Here is a 6,000-nt window from a genome sequence, read left to right on the forward strand (position 1 = left end):
AGGTTAGTCATTTTTAAAAGTATTGAGATAGAGGCTCGCGTGGAATTATTTTTTATGGAATAATTAGGCAACATGACAAATCTACAAATCTATACTTAGTAACTCATTTTTTATGCAAAAATAAATTTAAATCGCTATGAAACTACTAAAAATTTCGCTGAGAAGATTTTGTGATTCTTTGTGAGAATAATCAAGTTAATAAGTGAAAGGTAAAATTAAAAAAAAAAGTTTACAAAAATATTATCTAAACTAATGTGTTGTTAAAAATAATAAAATAAGTTGTTAACTGAATCTATAGTTGATGTATTCAAAGTCAAATATTTAAGGATTCTCAAAATACTCACTGGGTTGTTCAATTATGAATTAGTTAAATAATTACTTAGCTTCAACCTCTTTTAATACTAGCACTAATGTAAAAATTAAATTTTATAATAATTTTCCTATGACGGTTATAATTCACCTCTATAATAAGTGAAGTAGTGACAAAACTGTAAATATAATGAGACTTTTTTTGTCTATTATAACTAGAATAACCATAATATATTGTAGTAACAATTTTTTGTAATAAAATGTAAGACTTTTGTTATAAATGTAAGACCTTATATCTCAATTCAAGAAGGGGTGAATTGGATTTTATCCTTTTCAAAAATCTTTTTAAAATCTTTATAAGTTCTTGGATCTTGAAATCAATAATCAAATAATTATAAATCAACTAAGTAGAGAGAGAAAAGAGAAAGATTAAGACACAACAATCTATATTGGTTCGGCTATCACAAGCCTATATCCAGTCCTTTTTCAACAACCTTTGTTGAAGGGAATTCACTATAATGATTCAGTTTACAATAATACAATGACAACCCTCAATTGCACTTCTCTCACTACTTAAAATCAAAATAGCTAAACAAGAGATGAACACACTCAATCTCTTACAAACACAAGAGCAATCTCACTTCTCAAACCTGGCTATCCTCACACAGGTATACAATGCACAAATTATTGATGAACATGATCTTTAACACACTCTCCAAAGTGAAGATTGAATCAGAACCAATGAAGTCTGATGTCTTGAATGGGTTCTTGATGTGTAATCACCAAATGAAGCTTAGACTCTCCAAGAACATTTCTTGAGATCACTTGTAATCAAAGCTCAACAAAATTGTTAGTATTTGAAAATTGTAACGTTGTAGAAACAAGTCTCAAGTCACATATATGGGATTATTAAATCCTGTCGCAGAATAATCAATTATGTTAACTGCATAATCTGTTAATCTTTTACTTCTGGTTTAATAGATTATTACATGTGTGTAATCGATTATTTAAACACTTAAGTTTATTACTGCTTCTTTCAACAGTCTTAACAGATTAGTCTATATGTGTAATGGATTAGACTATTCTTTATGTTTTAATCGATTATCAAACTTATGTAATCGATTATATTGTCACTTAGCAATATTAGTCATCCTTAACAGATTGTGTTACTTATTTAATATATTATGGTTTTCTTTTTGTTTTAATTGGTTATGTAACTTATATAATCGATTATAACAGAGTGATTTGCGTCTGTTTAGCTTTCTAAGAGTTCTAGCTAAATCTAATAGATTATTACACTTATGTAATCATATTTATACCATAAACTAGATTTCTAATATGTTTTAGGCTTGTTTCACTCATCATTAATGAATTCAAACATCTAGCACTAACATGTTAAAGATATACACATTTGTTATATCATTTTGTTGTGTACCACAGGTTGGCTACTTAGTGAGCCAATCCAACCCGGCTCATTTATTAGCGAGCCAACAAAATTCGAACCCGACCCGACCCACCACGGGTTGGTGGGTTAAACGGGTTGACTCATTGGCTCACTTAGTTAACTTTTTTTTCACCCTCTTCTTCTTAGATAATTATAATATGTTACTTTGATCGATCAAATTGAAACAATAATAATTGGACTAATTGATATAAAAGAAAATGAAACAAAAGAAATATATTGTTATATATATTCTAAGCTATCAAGCATAAAATTTGCCAAATTTAGTTTAATGAGATATAAATAATCGTTTGACCAAGAAACTACATATAGCCGTTAACAAAAATATATAGCACAAGATAAAACTGTCATGCTTGTAGAGAGGTCTAAAAACAAGATAAAACAAATGACATATTCCTGAATTATCCAATTTATAATATTATCCATCTATTAAATTGGAGTCCTGAATGGATAAATTCACAATATTATGCTCTCTTGAAGCATCTTCTTCTTTATCTCCATCTATAATATTATCCAATTTATAATCTTAGGGTTTTATTTGCAGATGGAAACTTTTGGAAAGACAACAACGCGAAAGACTTATTGCTAAGTAAAGGTTGTGCATTTTGAATAATTAATTAATTAATTTGATTTCAATAAAAAGAAATAAGATTTAAATAATTAATTTAATTTAATTAAAAAAAATAGGTGGGTTGGTGAGTCAATCCGACCCACCACGGATTCAACCCGTGTGAGCCGGGTTCTTAGTGAGCCGGGTCAAAATTGGCTCGCATAAAAAATTTTGTATTTTTTTCCAACCCAACCCGGCTCAAACCCGTGGTGAGCCGGGTTGGCTCACGGGTTTCAACCCATTTTGACGGCACTAAGAAATCATTTAAACAATTAATCTATTCATCATCTAAAACAAATATGTAAAGAACCTAAACTCTCTCTTATCAACAACTTTCATGTCGATTATCATTAAAACCACCATAATAAGTGAGAACAGTGACAATTTGATAATAAAATATAAATTTATATATTATTTTTAATTTAAATACATATACCTGTGTTGATTCATCACTATAATTGACATAATATATTCACTCGTATCCTTCTCCTGTTGCATTTTAAAATTAATTATATTTTAAAAAATTAATTTTGATTTTCTCATTAAAGATCATAAATGCATCTTACTTATATACTTTTGTTTGTTTATGTTTTTTATTAATTATGTAATGCTTTAATTAATAATATTATAGTACTCAATTAGAATGTTATAACTGTGATATTGTAATATTAAAATGCAATTGTAATTGTTTAATTAAATAAATAATCATCAATTTAAAAATTATCAAAAAAATTCAAACGATAAAATGGATATATATAAAGTGAAATAAAGTTTATAATAGTCGCATTTTTGTGTGATAAACCTTCATCTATTATTTTCATGTAATAACTTTTCGAAGAATATTCAAACTAAAAATTTTGCACTTTAATATCTATCTTTGATTACCATATCTAAACTTGTTTTCTTATTACTTATCATATCTAAACTTTGATTACCAAACATAAAAAATAACTAATACTATTCTAAAAGAATAATTTATGGTTTCCACTATCTTACACTACTCGAATATGATTACTTATGTGAAAATGTCTTTTTCCAATATTAAAAAAAAAATCTCATGGAGTGGAAAAATATAATAAAAGTTTGATTTTGTACATATACATAAATAAATAGAAAGTAATGGGTGATTAATTAAGCAAAAATGATTGTGGTGTGAAATAGACCTGAACCTGAGATACAGTTCAACACTTCAACCACCTGAAGTGGACCGAACAACCAAAACACTTTTGGGTTTGCGAAAAGCATTAATTCATGGATAGTTGTAAACCATATACGTTGTTGGTACTGTTCCTTCACACCTGCTGCCTCAACCAATTCACATAACACTTCACCACAACGTCATTCTCGGTACTAACCCTGTGCTGTCTATCTACCTTTAAATCTCTTTCTTCTCTATTGTTTTTCCCATTTTTTAAAAATGGACTACAAAATTTCAAACCTATCAAATTCTAATAATATGGAAAATTTTATCAGAGACAACACTTCAAAATTAACTTTTATCTGTCAATGAATAATCCATAAATTATCCTTCTCCACATATATAGTTCTACAAGTTAAAAAAAAATAGTTCAAGTTCATATACATAATCTATTAAGATAATACTAGTGTATTTATTATAAGATGTAAAAAGTATTAATTTTAATAATGACAGTCAATTATTTTATTGATAAAAAATTTAATTATAAATAGATTTAGCATTTGAGTTTTATTTTATAAAATTAAGTATTTTTCTAAAGACTTTTTTTTTTGTCTTCTTTTACACTTTCTTAATTTTTTTTTCATCTCTGATCACAGTGGCTTATGAAAAAAAAATCAAATATCCTAGTCGATTAATCTTGAACACATAAATTACCGTTTTTCACTTAGAAATAACAAAAAAATTGACCTCACTTAAGTATATTGGATAGATAATTTGGTATGTTAGGTTATAACCTATAAATTTGTAATTGAATTGTTCTGAAAATTTCTTTGTAAGATGTCAAATTAATCAAAGTGATGTTTCTTACCGTAAAATAAATTTATATTGCATTCAAATGAAGTATATTAAGTGGTGAATAATTCGAGAAGAGATGAATTGATCAATCAAATCTCATAGAGAAACTTAACTTTTTTTATACAATGTCAAACGACCTTACAGTGCCACTAGATACTAACCAGATAGTGACTCATTGTCTCAATTGATTTGGCAGAACTTTAGTATATTGGGCGTAAAAGAGGTAGTGAGCTCACTGACTTATTAGTTTTGGGTGTCACTTAGTAACCGTTTGGCACAACTTGGAATTTAAATTCCAAGGAGCTTTAGGGGCTTGGGTGTTATGCGTCACCTTGGTTACGTAGAGTGAAAATCTTTTAGGGACCTCTTGTTTGGTTTGCACGGAGTGAAGTTCTAGAGGCGATAAGTAGAAAATCTAGAATTTCTAGCTTTGGTTAGTGTTTTAATTTGCTTATATTAATTGTATACATGTGAATGAGTGGTTGAGATGTATAAGAAAGTGTATGAATGATGCATATGGTTTTCAAATCATTGTAAATTAGAATTTTGGTTTGATATGAATTGTATAGAATGAGAAGGTAGTGATTCTTATAATGGGAATACTAGTACGTGCGGTGATGTGTGTAATGTATTGACGACAAAGATTGAAATGAGATCGTCTTGACTTTATTAGTATTGGACACATATAGAGGAAGATAACTAGTTGTGATGAGAGTCGATGGAAGTTCATATATAGAGTTTTGGCAAGAGGCCGAACTCATAAGATATAAAATCTACCTTGTTATACTTTATGGATCGAGATGCGGCCCGAACATGATATAGTTATTTCTCTTGAGAGGCAAGAGTGAGTGACTTATTATAGGTGCATGGTTTCAGGATTCTACTCAATACACTAGCTTACCATGTTTTTTATGTTTCTTTGTTGTTTATCTATTTGTGATGATCCTATATTACATGTGAGCATAGGATAATGCAAATAGGAAAGTTAAGGAGTATCACTATTATGATTGCTTAGAGTATAATTGTTCCATAGATATATAATTTTTTTTGTATGTTTAGATCCGTTAAAAAAAACAAATATATATATATATATATATATAAAGATTTGGATGATTGTTTTAATTGTTTTCATATTTATAAAATATCTTAATTAATAATTTGGTACATATATTTAAACTTTTAATTGGTTTTGGTCATTATATTTTTTTCACTCGAGTGAGTTTCTATTTTTTAAAAACTCAATTAAATCTTTATTTTTTTGTGAAAAAGACTTGTTGTTTTCTTTTCTATTTAGTTAACATTACCATCATTTGAAATGTCACGTATCAAAATTAGAGTCTGTCACGTGTAAATAGGAGTCGCTTTTTACTTTGGAGACACCATGTATTAAAATTAGAAAGGTTTTAAAATAAAAACTAACTTGAATTTTGATATTTAATAAACTTAGATTTAATACATATTTTTTAAATAATGTTATTATCAATTTAATAGAAAATGTTTAGACACTTTTACAAAATTAAAAATTTTATTAAATAAAAATCAAATACAAAATTTAAAATGAATCAAAATCTACTATAGACACCAAATTAGTAATTAAGTAATATAAAATATAGAAGAGATGGTTTA

This window comes from Vigna angularis, chromosome 10 (genome assembly GCF_016808095.1).
Source record: "Vigna angularis cultivar LongXiaoDou No.4 chromosome 10, ASM1680809v1, whole genome shotgun sequence".
In the NCBI taxonomy this organism is placed as follows: Eukaryota; Viridiplantae; Streptophyta; class Magnoliopsida; order Fabales; family Fabaceae; genus Vigna; species Vigna angularis.